At 42.1% G+C, this 15867-nt stretch overlaps 1 protein-coding gene across 1 annotated transcript in view; it reads left to right on the top strand.

Annotated features, from left to right (window-relative positions):
- Positions 1–15867, top strand: part of CASTOR2 (cytosolic arginine sensor for mTORC1 subunit 2) — a 114391-nt gene that overhangs the window by 60550 nt on the left and 37974 nt on the right. The window lies entirely within an intron of this gene.

Here is a 15867-nt window from a genome sequence, read left to right as displayed (position 1 = left end):
CTTTGTAGATGGAAATAGTTTGTAATAAGCTTTACCATGGAGGTTTTGTTTGTAACGGTGTTTTGGAGGTGAGGGAATGAGGAAGTGTTGGGCAGCTGTTATTATTTTTGTTCAGTGACTCTTTCTGTGTTTGGAATTAAAAGTCTACACATTTTGAGGTCAGAAAAAATTCATTAAAATATGAAAAAAAAAAAGCATTTCATTCCTGAATAAGAATTAACTCTTGAGAACCTTCTTGTGACACTGTAATATTCAGTGCTTTTGTAATATCCAAACTACAAGGAGAAAATTTGAAACTACACCATCTTTATTTAGTACAGAATTTTATGATCAGTAACCTTGCTGAAGCTGTCCCTTTTTTGCTTCAGGAATACTCACAAACATGATAGAACAAGCTACATTTTAGACTAGTACAGTGGTACCTAAAGATTTTAGCAAGTTAATCACTAGGCTGAGAATGCTGAACGGACCTTTACAGCTGTATCTGTTTCTAATTTGGGAGTTTTGAGGTTTGATTGAAAGCCTATGCCATGTACTTTTGATCCCAGAAGAGGTGACAGAGGGTTCTGCTGCCAGTGTCCCTCATTGTATTTTTTTAAGGGGTATACACACAAGAATTTTACTACCACTGGTGGTATCAGCTTTTTTGTTATCAGCAGCAACTGAGGAAAATCAATTCTAATTTGGTTTTGCCATGATAGTAGGATGCAGAGCCTTCCTCTAACAGCTTAATTTTAAGTGAAGGCTCACTAAAGGAGGAGAAAGTTTCTGGGTTATTTTCCAAGGGGCACAGCAAGAAACCCAGGGATTCTCATTCTTAGGAGGGAGTCTGTGTCACTGAACCTGCAGGTGGGATGTGCCAGGGGCATGCTCATCTCCAGCATCATGTCTGTGTCTGACACCCATGGCAGTGTTTCTCTGCCTAGTTGGCATGACACAGATTTTTCAGTTCAGTCACTGGTGACAAGTTGAATTGCAACCATCCCTGTAGAGCCTCCAGCAGCCACACTGCTGTTTATCTCTCTGGAAATGACACTGGCTTGAAACAGAAGTGAGCTCAAGCAGTGGTCTGGCTCATCCATACTGAGGACCTGTTGCAGTGTGCACCATTGGGTGTGCTCTGAGCAAATCCCAGTCTGGCAGCACCACTGTCCTCAAGGAGCTGCATGTCCCAGGTTATCTCTGTGAGCCAGGCAGTGCTGCTGCAATTCAGAGCAGCAGTCCTCTCTGGATCTGCTGTCGCCTTGGCTCTCTCTGCCACCTGAGCTTGGTGCTGAGAGCCACAGTGCCCACAGTGCTACCCCACAGAACCTTCCTTGGCTGTGTTTGGGCTGTGTTTGGGCTCAGACACTCTGGTTTTTCTCAAATACACCATATGCAGTTGGGCTGCTAAAGCAGGGCTTTGCAGGAGACAGGATCAACTTCCCATGGGAAGGAGGGAGTGTGCTAAGGCCACTCTCTGTGTGGAAGCCAGGTGCAAAACCCAACCTGTAGTAGTGCCACAGAGCTCCTGTGTGCTTTCCCTTGTAAGTGATGATCTGCTGGTGAGACCTGTGTACACCACATCCTGCTAACTCTCCTGCCACAGCCCCCATATCCTTTGGGTTTGTGTCCAGCCCATGTTCTTCTTTATGAATTGTTACCCAAAGCTTCATCTCAAGGTTAGCCCTGAGATGTAGCAGTTCCATCCCTGCTCCTCAATTCTGTGTGGTATAAGTTTTTCATAGTCTGGAGAAGTTCAGAAGTCACAGCCCAGCACGAAAAAGTTGACTTTTCCATTGTATAGCCTGTAATCAGCACATGGGCTTGAACAGAATCAAGATCTCTGAGTTGCAGCATCCCAGCTTCTTGCAAAGCAGTACCAATTATGTCTGCCTCAAGTGCATCAGCTGCCTCTTGTCCTGAGTAGTGAAGTGCCAAATTCAGCTCAAGAATTACGAGGTAGATCTGCACCTTTGATGAGCAGTTCAGATAGCAAATCCAGCAGTAAATTACTTCCTTTTTCTTTCTGGGTAGCTTTTTCTCTTGCAGTGCTTAACAAACTCATTGTAAGTCTCTGAGGGATAAGTTTTTCTGTGTGGGAAATGAGAACCTTTCTTTCTCAGGCACCTGGATGAATTTCTGCTGCTGCAGCAGCAATGGGAAGGTTCTGTTAGCTGGTATCTTCCATGTTAGCCAGGCCCTTTCTCCTGCACATCACAAATACCACTGATGGGAAGAGAGCAGGCTGCAGAAATACCAGCACTTTCATCAGTCCTTGAGCTTAACACTTAAAACATACTGACATGCAGTAATCATTCTTAACTATTTTGTCAAAAAATCATCCTAGGCTTGTTGCACTGAGAGCAGCAAGTTGGGCTGGTAAAGCAGTTGGGTTTTTTTCTCCCCATAAAATGTCCACAGTGCAAAGCTGTAACCTGCTTAAGCATTCATCATGCTGAAAAAGAATGGCCACAGCCTAATTCTTGGCTTTAATTCCCTGGTGGTGAGGTGGGGATTATATTTGCACAGAACCTTGTTTGTTCCAGTAGCTGTTTCTTGGGCTTTGGCCTGCTAATGAGAAAGAATTTTATTCAACAAATAACCCAGGGACTGTGCACAGAAAGCTCTTTTCCTGGCTGATACTGAGATGAACTAGGAGAAGTTTGCCCATGGGCCCTCCTTCATGAAGACAAACATCTCAGCTGGTGGGGTGCTTGGATAGCCATGTATGGTCCTGGTGTTTATCCCCCTGCTGCACAGCCAGCACATGGCAGAAAAGTGGAGTGGCTGCTGCTCTCTGAAATACAGGAATATTTGTTTGGCTGGTTTGCTTTTTTCCCCAAAGTTTGGCTGAAAGCAGGAGCTGTTTGTGCATGTAAAGATACACCATGGCCCTGTGCTCTCTGCATAGTCTGTTCCTTTTTCAGAGAGCAGCAAGGACAGACTCGCTGTCTCTGGGCAGCTGCATGAGGAGAGCTCCTTGCCTTGCTGCTTCCAGTGGTCTCTGTTCATCAAAGGTTTTAGCTTTTACACACTGAATTGAAACACATGCCATCACACCTGGAGGTTGCCATCATCTTGGAAACTCTGTTTATATGCACTGGGAACAGCTGATGAATGGGGCCTGGGACAGTCTGTCATCCAGGTGAAGCTGTGCTGAAGATGGATTATTGTAAAGCACATGTTGCTAACATTTTCAAGGTGAGGTCACTGGCTTCCCAACCTTGGCACTGGGTTGGTGTCCCTTGCATGCAATCTCTCCTGTATGCAGTGAACTTTGAATTCAGATACTGAAAAAGAAATCGAGTGCTAAGTTCAAGGGAGGAGTTCAAATTGTGATTTTCAAATTGGTAAATGTGCATATTCTAGGTTCAGGGACATTTGGGGTGAGGGAAACACATCACCTTCATGTACTCTGGTCTTCTTTCTCCTAGAACTGGTACACCCATTTTGTATAGATTATTGCAGTCAGCAGACCTTAGGTCCTGGCTGATCTCTTCTGGATCAGAACCAGAGAGGAAAAACCATTTCATTTCAGTACTGAAGCAGCAGTGAGAAACATCCTCCTGAGATGCAGATCCACTGTGTGAACACAGAGCAAGACTCTTGGTCTCCTCACACTGAGGTTCATCTGCAAGATGGGTGTGACAGTCCTTCCTTAAACCTTCTTTGGCTGTCTTATATGGCTAGTAACTTCTCTAAGACCAAAAATCCATTTATTGGCACATTTTCTAGGAGGAGATTCTTAGTCTCAGCTCATACTTCATAATAAATTGTCCAGTACATTAAAAATAATGGAACTGTTTGAACTAACTCAGCTAGTTATAGTGGCAGAAAAAAAATGTCATTCTACTAAGAAAAGGATAAAAATGAAAAAACCATCTTGCTGGCAGTGCTTTGTTTCGATAAACATCACCCTCAGACAACCCTGTCTGACCTTGGATTCAGGACCATCACATACTTTTGTACCACACTGAATTCCTATTTCAATAACATCAAAATGGTAAATTGCTTTCAGTGTCCTCTCTCCTTTTTGTATATAAACTGGGTGAGAAAACAGCTTATAAATAAGTCCAAGCACAGAGCCCATCTAGGAACCCAGCTAGGAGCAATCTTTATTTAAAGTTACAGAGGGAAGCAAGCTAATAATTGCACCTGGTTTTCTGAATATTCCTTCAATAACTATTTTTTATTTAATTTTTGATTGCCCAGTGACTAGTCCTTTGTATCTGAGGCACAGTGGCATGAGTTGCTTGCTGGCATTTATAGTGTTAGATTCCTCCCCCGGACAGCCAGGACTGCCTGTGGTTGCTAGGCAGAACGTGTTTTTCTCTACTAAACACTTGTACAATCACTCTCTTCTGATCTCTGTATTGGCTAGACTATGCTTTGTCTGGGGTTTTTAGGTTTTTTTAAGTAATGTTGTATTAATGACCTAAATTCAAATTGAAATGTGGGGATTTGATTATTGCCTTATTAGAAATATGTGCTTGGTTAGGGAGGCTTTTCCTGCAATGCATCTCTGCTGATAGAGATCAATAAACATTTTGGGGGTCTGTGATTATGTGGGATTTCTGTCCTCTCCCAAGAGGCAGTAGGGTTTGGTGGTTAAAGCTTTTGGGGGAAGGGAGGAAAATGAGAAATATATAATATTCCAAGGTCTGCTTTGCGTCACATGGGGAAAGAAGCACTTCTTCTTAGAGCTTGTATGTGAGTGGGTTTGCAAATTTTGACAGCATATATTATTCCTTATGTTTGTAACCTGCTACATAAAGTCTTTTGGTTCAGTTTCTCTGCTCACTCCTATTTAAAGAAGTACTGCATAAATAATACATATTTTTCACTGTTTCCTCCAGCAGATGGGTGTGTATTGATATCTATTTTTATTTCACAGCCTGTGGTGAGAAAGCCAAGACTTCTCTTCCTGAACCACTTGACTGGCCATGATTTCTTCCTTTAAATTTATTACATCTTGGCTGCTTCCTAGTACTTTCCTAAGTCCAAGATAAATGAGCAGATAGATACCAGGGCTCATTTTTATCAACCCTGCTCATAAATGCAGGACCTACAAAGCTTTTCTGACTGAAGCAATGGAACAATTCATTGAAATTTTAGGTTGTCCTCTAAGATCAGGATGCAGCTCAACAGAAAAGTAGCAGCCCTCCTTAATTTTTTTTTTTTTTTTTTTTTTAAAGAGAGCATTTGACCATCTACTTGTTCTTCCACTGGTGCATTTCTGGTTTTTCCTGAAGGGTAAAGTTAAGGGCAGAGGGTGGCTTGCCTTGTTTGTATTGTCTGCCAGCTATGAGGAGACATGCCAGGATGCTAAATGTGCAAGGAAGGGCCAAGGCTGAGCACGTGCTCTAAGACCTTTTGAAGCATTTATATATTGTAAGTGCTGGTAAGACTGTGATTTCTCATCTTACCCTATATTTTAAGTGAATTTTATATGGAGCACTCTGAGAGATGGGGAAGTGCTGCTGCCCCCTGTCACAGGCTGAGAAGTGAAGCACAAGGAAAGCTGAGAAATCAGTGGTACAAGCAGCAGAATGAATCCCTCTTCCCATGGCTGAAAACACTCAACCCTCAGTTCCCAATCTTTGCTAGCTGTGAATCTACTTTACATTTAAACCATACTTTTCTCAAGTTCACAACCTGGACAAGGAAGTGGATTTCCTCCACCTTGGCATCTCATAAATGCTATGGGCTCAGTCTAGAAATGGAATCTTCAGTACACCATGGAAAAAATAGTCTGTCATATCTGCAAACAGAAAAAACCATCTCTTTTTGTGGTAATCATTTCAAAATTCCAGTGTGCAGCACTCCCCAGGGTCGGTCTCTGAGCAGTTTTGCCAGATGTTCTCACGGGTGCAGGAGATGCCTCAGGTTTCCCAAGGATCAGCAGTCATTCATCAAGGTGAGAAAATTTCTGTTCCTGACAGGCTTGGAGGATTCTCCTTGATCAAGTGAGATTGGAAAACCAAACTCCTGTCTGTACCCAGACAGAGACTCTCAGGCCCAAAAACTTCATCAACTTTACTCTGTCCTGGTATCAGTGATCAGTCTTTCCAGCTTTCCAGTTACAAAATCTCCAGAACTGATGATGGATCAAGGGTAACTCATAATCCCAGTGCAATGTGACTAGCTGTTTGGTTTTCACTAGAATCAGTTGAAATCATTGTGTCTGACTCTGGAAATGCAGAGTGATGCATGTGCAAACTAGCAGTTCTCTTTTGAAGAGCATTTGCTTGATGCTTTGAGCTAGTTCTTGTTAAAACAAAGGGGGGATGTGGTCCAGGACAAGGTGAGAGATGAGTATTTGACTCCATGTTCTCAAAAGGCTGATATTGTTTTCTTATGTTATATTATGTTATGTTAATGAAATTATATACTAAACTATAGAGAAAGGAAACATCAGAAGGCTAGAAAAGAATGATAATGAAAGCTCGTGACTGATAACTCACAGTCCAACACAGCTGGCTGGGATTGGTCATTAATTAAAAACAATTCAATGGAACCAATCAAAGATGCACCTGTTGGTAAATGATCTCCAGACCACATTCCCAAGCAATCAGATCATTATTGTTTTCATTCTTTTCTGAGGCCTCTCAGCTTCCCAGGAGAAAATCCTGGACAAAGGGATTTTTCAGAAAATATCATGATGACAGGAGGACAGGGGGATGTTTTGTTCTGTGATGCATTATTAAGCTGATGGTGAGACAGTGGCCAACCATGATCTTCTTCAGGCTTTTAGGCTGATAATCACAGTCTGGGGTTTGTGGAAGGGCTTCTCCAAGGGCAAGTAAGCCTCTCTCAAGGGAGCAGCTTTGCTGTTGCAGTCACAAGGTGAAGGCACAGGGAACCAGAGCACTGTGGTGAAGTTCATAGGTCTGCTGCAGGCTTTTCTGTTTCACCTTGGACAAGTCTCTCATTGTGTCTCAGTTTCCTCCTCTTAGAAAAAGAGATAATCCAATTAAATCACCTCCTAATAGGTCTTGTAAAGATTAATTAGTAAACATGTGGAAATGCTTTGATAATGTAACAGGCAAGGGCCATTGTAAATAATAACTGAGGGAGTTTCTGTCCCTCAGGATTCCCTCTCACAATGGGTGCCCTTGCAGCCTAAGGAACAAATCAGGTCTGTAGTGGAACAGATTGGAGATTATGGCAGGAAAAAAATACCCTTTATGGGAAAAGTTACATAATCTTTTAGAAATCTCATATTTTAGCTTTTAATCTTGCACAGGATTAAGATTCACAACATCAAGGTTACAGTCATACAGTTAGGAATTTAGTGGCTCCATCTTCAAGTCTTGTTTGAAATGTAATTATTTGCTCTATGCTGTCAGTCCAGTGAAATCTTGTCTGAAATACTGTCTTAAAAAAAAAAAAAAAAAAAAAAGAAGAAGAAGGAAAGGTTGAGGTTTTTGCTATTTTATTTGAAAATGCAGAAGGAATTGTAAATGTGAGCCCAACTGCATGGGTTCTTCTTTTAATATTCTTTTATTTCTGTGGGTGTGGCTTTTCAGTGGAATGTGCTACCTGTGTCCCCTTGCTGGCAGTAACCAGAGCTGGGTTAGGCTGGGTCCTCTCCACCCCTGGCTTGCAGAGTCTGGGAGCAAAGCCTTTGCCAGGAGTTTTTGACACACAGGGAAAGTTTTGTCAGGAAGTGGGAAATCAGCAGATTTCTGCAGTTCCTGTTACTGGACTCTCAGAGACAAAATCCTCAGTTCTTTGGGGCTGTGGATCCCCTTTGCTCATGGAGCAGGGGGAGCAGAGGCTGCCATGGCAATGCTTTCCTGGCTGGGAGCAAAAAGCCATGGTTGACAGGTTGGGAAGCACCTCTAGCTCTTGGTCATAGCACAGAGATGGCAGTCAGGAAACAATCCTGCACAGACACATGCACCCACAGCCATGCTCTGAACACAGCTTGAGCCAAACTTTTAATCTTCATTGCTTGTCAATAAAGCAAAAAAAGCCAATTTTTGCTCCCTTCTTCCTGTGAGGAAATATCAGCTTTTGGAGATTGAGTCTGGTTTTAATTTTCCAGGTTTTTCCAGTTATTAGTGGTGGGCTATCCTGTGAAGAGGAAGAAAGAGAGCAGCCTGAAAACTGCACACACACATTTCCTGAAAACTGACCAGAGCTTAACCTGGATTTGTCTTCCCAACCCAGCTCTCCAGTGAGAGTGGACATAATGATTATTTTTGGAATCTACCTTGCCATGTTCCACATTTTTAGCCAAACATAATAATGATGCTTTGTTTGTGGAGTGTATTCATACTTCCTCTCTTATGAGACCTCTGTGAAGTAAGAATTATTTTCTCCCACATATGAGGAAACTGATAAAAAGGAGACCAAATTACTTGTTTCAGGTCACATACATACTTTGTGAGACAAATCAGATTTTGCCTTAACTTGGAAGCCCAAACTGACATCTGCCTATCTGCACTTCAAAATCAGACTTTATTTACCCTGAATATCTGTTCTGAGACAGTGCTGTAAAATTGTCATTTCCTCCTGATCCTCCAGGTGGTCTGCAGTGAGTCTTTCATCCCTGTGTCCATGGCTAGGTGGGAGCTGTGTTGACATTATAACAGCTTTTGTTTATAGATTTGACTTTCCTGTGCAATACCTTTATTGCAGGGTCAGTGTCTGCCCTGGCAAGACCTTTGTCTCTTTTTCTCAAACTCAGACTTTGATATTAGTCTGAGTTTTTTGTTTCTTGCAACAGAAATTACAAGTAGAAAGCTGAAAAAGGAGGCCACCAGAAACAGATTTTCCCAAGTGGGCATTTTTGTGCGTTTCACAGACTGCACCAATCTCACTGGAAATGCATTTCTCCTTTTTGTTTAATTCTTAAAAAGTCAGTGTAAAAGTATAACCAGCTTAGGTTTTAGATTGCTGACAAAGTTTCAAGTTACAAGGATGGTAAGAGGAGAAGTAATTGAAATGAGATGAAAGCTGGGATTTCTGTATAAGCATTTCCTTTTATCAGTCCTTGGTTCCTCTCTTAGTAGACACTTGTAATGGAGCTTTTTCCTCAGGAGGTGCTGCTGCTTTTAGTGGAGAGAAGGCAGCCTTGTGATATGTGGATTTGCAAGTTCAGCCCCTCAAGAAGGACCAGTGTTTGTTATCCTATGGCCTGATTGAAAATGATAGTTGCATGCCCTAGTTAAATGTTGAGTCCCTTGGAAAGCAGAGGGGATGCTTGTCAGAGTCAGGATTTCAGAGCTGGGCTATGTGTTTGTACAGCTTTATTTAATTCCAAGTTACCCTTGGGTTATTTAATTTCCTGACAGCTGCAAAAACAGTGTTCTCAGATAACAATGGTTTCTAATTAGGCAATATGCCTAAAATGGTAGAATGTTTTATTTTGACCATGACACTGATGTTTTGTACGCAGCTTGGAGATGAGAAAGTTGAGCAAGTTGGACTTGCAGCTTCCTCTGGCAGAGCTGTGTCTCTCTTGTGATCCCCAGTGAATAATGCTAAAGGCATGGCCTCTCCTCTGTCCCTACACTTCAAACACCTCTCATTGTTTTGGACTGTGTCATCAGTAAATCTGCCTTTCAGCTGGAACCACCTTCCAGAAATATGTTTTATCAGCACAGCAGGACTAACAGGACTTGCATAGCTGAGGCTACAGAGCATTCCAGGGTGAAGAAAGCAGGTGAGATTTACCTGTAGCTGAGGGCTGTAGCTTCTTGGGCATTCTGTTGCACTGCATAGCTGCCCAGGTGTAGCTTTTATGGCTCATGCACTTAGTACAAAATCAGTGACAGAAATAAACATACAAATCAACTATTCTTCAAAATCATTTATTCAGTTAACAAAGGATGTTAGCATCAGGTTATCTTAATTAGATCCTGACACGATTTCTGCTTGTGGAAGGTTTATGCTTTGGGCTGTGCTGTTTGATGATCTCTACATTCCCTCCTGTGGCAGCAAAAAGTGGCTGTTGGCAGGTCTGTCACCTCCTTCCTTCTTAGACATCCTTGAAGTCTTGAATCTAAAAGAAAATAGGTAATTTTGTTCTGCTGTTTTGCTCCCTATTTTAGTTCTTTTCCAGAGCTCTCAACTCTGACAATTCCCATACCACTTCTTAGCATGGCAGAACTTCAAAGTTCATTGTTTAAGATCCTGCTCATATAACCATGATGCAGAATTGCACCTCTGATAAATCAAATGCCTGCTTAAAAGTTTTGCACCTTAATTAGGGGTTTGCTGACCTGCAGTCAGAGTTTATCCCTGCTTTTCAGCTGAGCACTATTTACATCATTCCTGTACCACTGACCAGGGGCTCTTTGGAAGGTTTCTGTTTGGATTCTCTTTAGCCATTTGCTTTTAGGTGCCTGATCCTGCTCAGATACCATAATACAATGAAAGAGAGATTACTGCATCAACTGCAGTGTAAATAACAGTGAAAAATTATTCTCTGTAATAATCTGGCCTTACCCAGTTCTCTTGAGAGGCTGGTCTCTTTGAAAGAGCTGTGGGTGTTGGCTCAGATTGATTTGTGGCTATATGAGCAGTGTGTCCTGTGTGAGATCAGTAGGGACAGGAGATGAGCAGGAAGTTTTTATTCTTCTTTCCCCTCTACAGTTTCCTACCAGTCAGTAACTGAGGGATTCCTAAATTCCAGGTTGAATCTGCATTACCATATTTAATAACTATCAATATATCAATCCACCACAGAGTTGTCTAACCCCTTATGAAGCCTCTTCATTCTTTTGGTCCCCATGGCATCCTCTGTCAGCACTCTGATAATTTCACTGGGTTTCAGGTGTTGTCTGTTTGCACTGTTGTCTGTGGTCTGACTCAGTTCTCCTCCCAACAGTTCTTAAGGATCTTTAAGCATCAACTTGTTGTTTCTCAAAGAACTATCCACAGTGTCTCCAAGACTCTTAGGAAAGAGGATAAACAGAGCCATAATAAAAATACAAAAAAACAAAGGTTGTGCCAGTTCCTCAGTTCCTCCACTGAGAGCTGACTACTTACTGTTATTTTTCTTAAAAGTCCAGTGAAGATCTTAACTTTCTAAGACAAATTCTGCCTTTTGATGAGCTGTTTCACAGTATATCTTCCCTTAAAAACCTATCTGTGACAGCCGTATTACAGCTATAGTGCACTTAACAAAAAATATCCAGTAGATTTTCTCATGGTAGAGAAGAATAAAATCCTAAAATAAGAACACTTCGTCCCCAGAAGACAAATCAAAAGAATTACAATATGTTTGGGTTCTGTCTTTCCCCCTCCCTCTCTCTATGAATGTGCTTATGAGTTTGAATCATACAGTACATAAATCCTAAATCCTGACTAGAATCAAAGTTAGGTGTAAGATGCAATGTGCTTCTTCAGAGATGCAATTAACTTCCTTCAGAGTAGCATGAAAGCTCAGGTTTATTTTCCTTCATAATCCTTCTCCAAGATTTCTGCAGCCATCTAGGCACAATGGTAACATGTTCCCAGTTTTGCTTGTCCATTTTTCTTTTGGGTTTGCACTCCCTGGAACTTCCATCACCATATTCTACCAAAACACTTTCATGTTTATTTTACAAGATTTACCAATCCCTCTTCAGTTCCAGCTTCCATACTTCCACATTTATTGAATTTTTACAGTTGGAAAGAACTGTATCTCCACAGTCACAGTCTGCATTTATTGTTTGAGTTTGTTTTGGAGTACATTAAATTGAAGAGGTTGATAAAAAGTGAGAGGAGACTTATCAAGGACTGCCATTGTGGCTGACAAGCCCTTGGATGGTCCCCAGAAACCTGATTTCTTTTTCTTTATGCCTTTCACATTGCTGAGCAGATTGCAGGCACTAAGTAACTGTTAACCTCTGGAGCCCTGCTGAAGTAACTGTATCTGTGAGGTATTTATTTCACAGTTGTTTTCTTCTGCTTCCCTGGGCTTGGTTAAGATGTTTATTTACTGAAACGCTTTGAGCTGAGCTTGTATACTTAGGAGTTGCCAATTCAAATATGTGGATGTGTGTGTATATAAAGCCTATGTATGTTAGTGTAAATACCTATATTTGTATATATTTATTCAGGGGGTAGAGAAGATGTTTAAGAGAAATAATTTTTAGCTCTTCTTTTTCAGAAACCTGTCCTTAAATCTAGCTTAAAACTGAAAAATATGTTGGATTTTCACTATATAATATATTTCACTATAAAATAGATTGGATTTTTCACTGCCAGGACTAAAGCAAGTTTTTCTGTAGCTGGCAAGTTAAAAAACCAGCTCACACGGGGGCACTGACATCCATAAGTGAGGCAAGCCCAGCAGAGCAGGGAATCGTCAGGAGCTTGATGACAGGTTGTGTCCTGACCTCTTGAGTACTGTTGTTGTACTGCTGCAATCCTCAGGTTTTAAGGTTGGTGAATTAGGTGTATTATTTTGTTTCTTTTAAAAAGTAAGAATTGAGCTTTTGGAGAAGTGGAATGAGAATTTATGTGGATAAACCTCTGTTGGATGCCTGTTTTTGCATTTTAGCCAGTGAACAAAAATAAAGTAGCCTCTAATACAAGCTCTGTGCTGTTTGCAGCAGACAGGACTGCCTGCTCTGATGGATGTTTACCATGGTTTTTCAGGCTCTAAATAGAGCAGATAGAATTTTTCCCCCCAAAATTCATTTTTAGAATTTATATCAACAAATTCTTGACCTAGATGAGTGCTCCCAACATGCCACAATGTGCCTAGTTTTAGTGGCTTGTATGTACCTTTCTCTACAAGGAAATGTATTTATGTGTCCAAGAATCACGGACAATCCATGAAAGCTTCTCAGATTGTCTCAGATTACCACCCATTCGGATGAAAGGAAACCACAAACTGAAACCAGTTTGCTTTCAAAAGTGCAATTTGTGTATCTCATAAACATGAAGTTCAAAGGAACTGCAGAGTGTACTTCACCAACCCCAAAGGAAAATACTCTTGAGAACAGGAGGTTTAATAGCTCAGCTAATGGCTGCATCTTTAAGTCATTTGCACCTTCTTAATTTTAAGCATATTGAGCTGGGTTTTAGCAAGCTCCTTGTGCACTGAACATGGCTTCAATATCCAAAAGATGAGGATTCCTTCCTGTCCTGCCCCATAGAAGTGAGGAGAGGCAGGGCAGGTGGGTGAGGCTGGCTCTTCACAGGGGAAGAGGGCATGAGCAGATGTCTTCTCCACACAGGAGTCTCCTTGGGTGGCTTGGTGTCACTTGGGTTCTGTGACAAAGGGCACTGATGTTCTGTTGGCAATGCAGGACACTGGGTTTGGAGGACACAAGGCTTGTGCTGGGGTGCTCTTTGCAGAGCACTGCCGTGTTTCAGATGGTATTCATCACTAATTCTCAGTCTTTACCCAGTGCTTTAAAAAGTCACTTCAGTTGAGAAGCTTCTGGAGGGAAATTTACTGGGGAAAAACCAGCCTGTTCTGCAGAGATTCCTGTGCTTGGGTTCAGTAGGCTTTTGATGGACTCTTCTGGACTTGGGACACTTTTGTTGTCAGTTTTGATTAGTTGGGCTCCTGGCATAGGGTGCAGTTTGTTTCCTTGTTTGAAAATGAAAAAGTGATGCTTTGAAGGCACTCAGTGGAAAATTGGGTAAAGGAAAAGAGTTAAATACAGCTTTTCATCTGCTGCTTTCTGTGGGTTTGAATTTTTCTGTTTCTTTTGTTTTTCCTGCAGTGAGCTCAAGGCAGCTCCATGACTAGGTCTCCTAGCCTCTGCCACAGGATAAAGAATGATAGTCACATGGTCCAGGAGGCAAAAATCTGAAAGGCTCCTGTGTGTTTACCAAGTACTTTTTTTCCAAGCAGCTATTGCAGCTCAAAGATTCTAGGTGGCAAGAAAAGTTTCAACAAAAATGCAGAAGTTCCTTATTGCCAAGATTCACAGAAGGCAGAGAAGCTTAAAGTGACCAATTTCCCATACAGAAAAGGGCTTCATTACTGATCTGTGTATGACTGAGTTCAGTTGCTGAATAATGACAATAATAGAATTTCTACAGTGGACAGATATGCAATAATCTATTGGTTTTCTCCCAGCCTCTTTCTTAATTTCTAACATTTTAGCTGCTCATGGATTAGAGAGTAAGACTGATTTGGCCTTTTTTCCTTTGGGGTGAGTGAACCAAGGCAGCTGCTTGTCAATATGGGCCTAATTTCACCTGATCTTCTCCAGCTGGGTGAAATAGTGGAGTAGGAGCTGGAGTCACTGATATACTTTGTGTGAGTAGTGCATCCACTGAAAACACATCATGCTTAGCAGGTTGGGAAGCACTTAATAAGGAGAAGGCACTTGTACTCAGAAATGAGAGTGAAATTGTGTAGAAAATTCTGTCAGCTAATGATCTGAAAAATATTTTGCAAAGGCTATTTTCTACCCTTACTTCTAATACATCTTACACTTTAATAGCCTGAACAACTGGAGAATCACACACATTAATGTCACAGTTCACTTGGGGCAATTTGTTTTGCAAGATAATGAACTGTGTCAGCAAAAGTTTAACACTTGCTCTAGGTGGGGCTGACAGTTCAGCTTTCTGGTAGCTTTGCCAGTAAAATGCCCATGGTCTGACTAAACCTCTGTGAAATTTGGTAACCTGGGAGGAGGTTATGTCATCACTTTCTTCAAGTATTTTTTATTTTGTTTAAGGCATTCTCAGGAATAGCTTGGAAGGAAATACTGCAAAATACTGACAATTGATTTTTTTGGAAGAGCTCTAGTCCTGTCACAGCTTGGCAGTAGAGGTGTCTTTGTGTGAGAAGGTACCTTCCCCTCATTAAATCATTCAGCCCAGGTGGAGGTTTGTGTACCCTAGAGTTTTTCATCCACATTGTCAGGAGTGACATCCAGTTTTTTGCAGTCTGTAGTGCAGCTCATGCTGGCAGAGGATGCTGTACCCCTGGTTGTGGGGGAGGCTCAATGGTGCAGTTGGGAGCAGAGATCCTTGGGGGTGTTCAGGAGCAGGGGAGGTTTCTGACCCTGGTGTTACCCTAAGGAAGAAGCAGAAGAAGATATAAATAGTTATTCTGAGATTTTAGGGGACAAATCTGTGAGAATGATGGAGATACAGACAGGGTTAGATCCAGTGTCAGGGAAGACAGGGTACAGGATCAGTGGGGAAGACAAGAAGAGACAAAAAAGAGTAAAGATGAACACAGCAACAAAGAGAATAGGAGGAGATGGTGCAGTTTGAGCTGCACTAGAGGGTGACTGGGGTGGAGAGGTGGGAGGAGGGAAGAGAAGAAAGAGGAACAGGCTGGTGGGTGCTGGGTTTGAGGGCAAGCAGAAAGTGGCCACCTAGAGCACTGCTCACGAGGATGCTCAAGGCAGCAAGTTCCTGCCAGACAACAAGCAGTGTCCTTCACGTTCAGCTCAGGGCAGTGGAAGAGGCCAGCTACATTTTCAGTGCATTTCAGGAGGATGGGCTGGCTCTGAAGCAGCAGCATGTGCAGCAGGCCATGGAGTTCTGATACAATTGCAGTTTTTCAGCAGCTTTCAGTGCCCAGTATGGCAGTTGTACTGGTTTTGTTTCTGAGCATTTTGTTTAACTATTACTAAAAGTGCCTGTGGTTATTAAAAAAAACTCAATTTGCCTGTGCTAACTTACCTCCTCTTCTTGCATGTGCCTCATGAGGCATTCAGTTGCATCATTACAGACCTTTGGGCTCTGTTACAGTGCCCAGAGCTCTGGCACTGGCGTGGCACCTGGCTGAGTGGTGAGTGTGGCTGGGGCTGCAGACAGCCCTGTCCTTCCCACTGTGGGAAGCTGGGGACTAAATAAAGCAAATGGCAGGAATAGAAATACTGGTTTCATGATGTATTGGGTTGTGTCCTGCCTGTGACAACCTCTGGTTGGCAGCCTCCCACCTGCAGAGCACTCAGTATTGCA

The sequence above is a fragment of the Fringilla coelebs genome (genome assembly GCF_963513975.1).
Source record: "Fringilla coelebs genome assembly, chromosome: 20".
NCBI classification, from domain to species: domain Eukaryota; kingdom Metazoa; phylum Chordata; class Aves; order Passeriformes; family Fringillidae; genus Fringilla; species Fringilla coelebs.
This window is presented reverse-complemented; position numbering and strand designations above follow the sequence as displayed.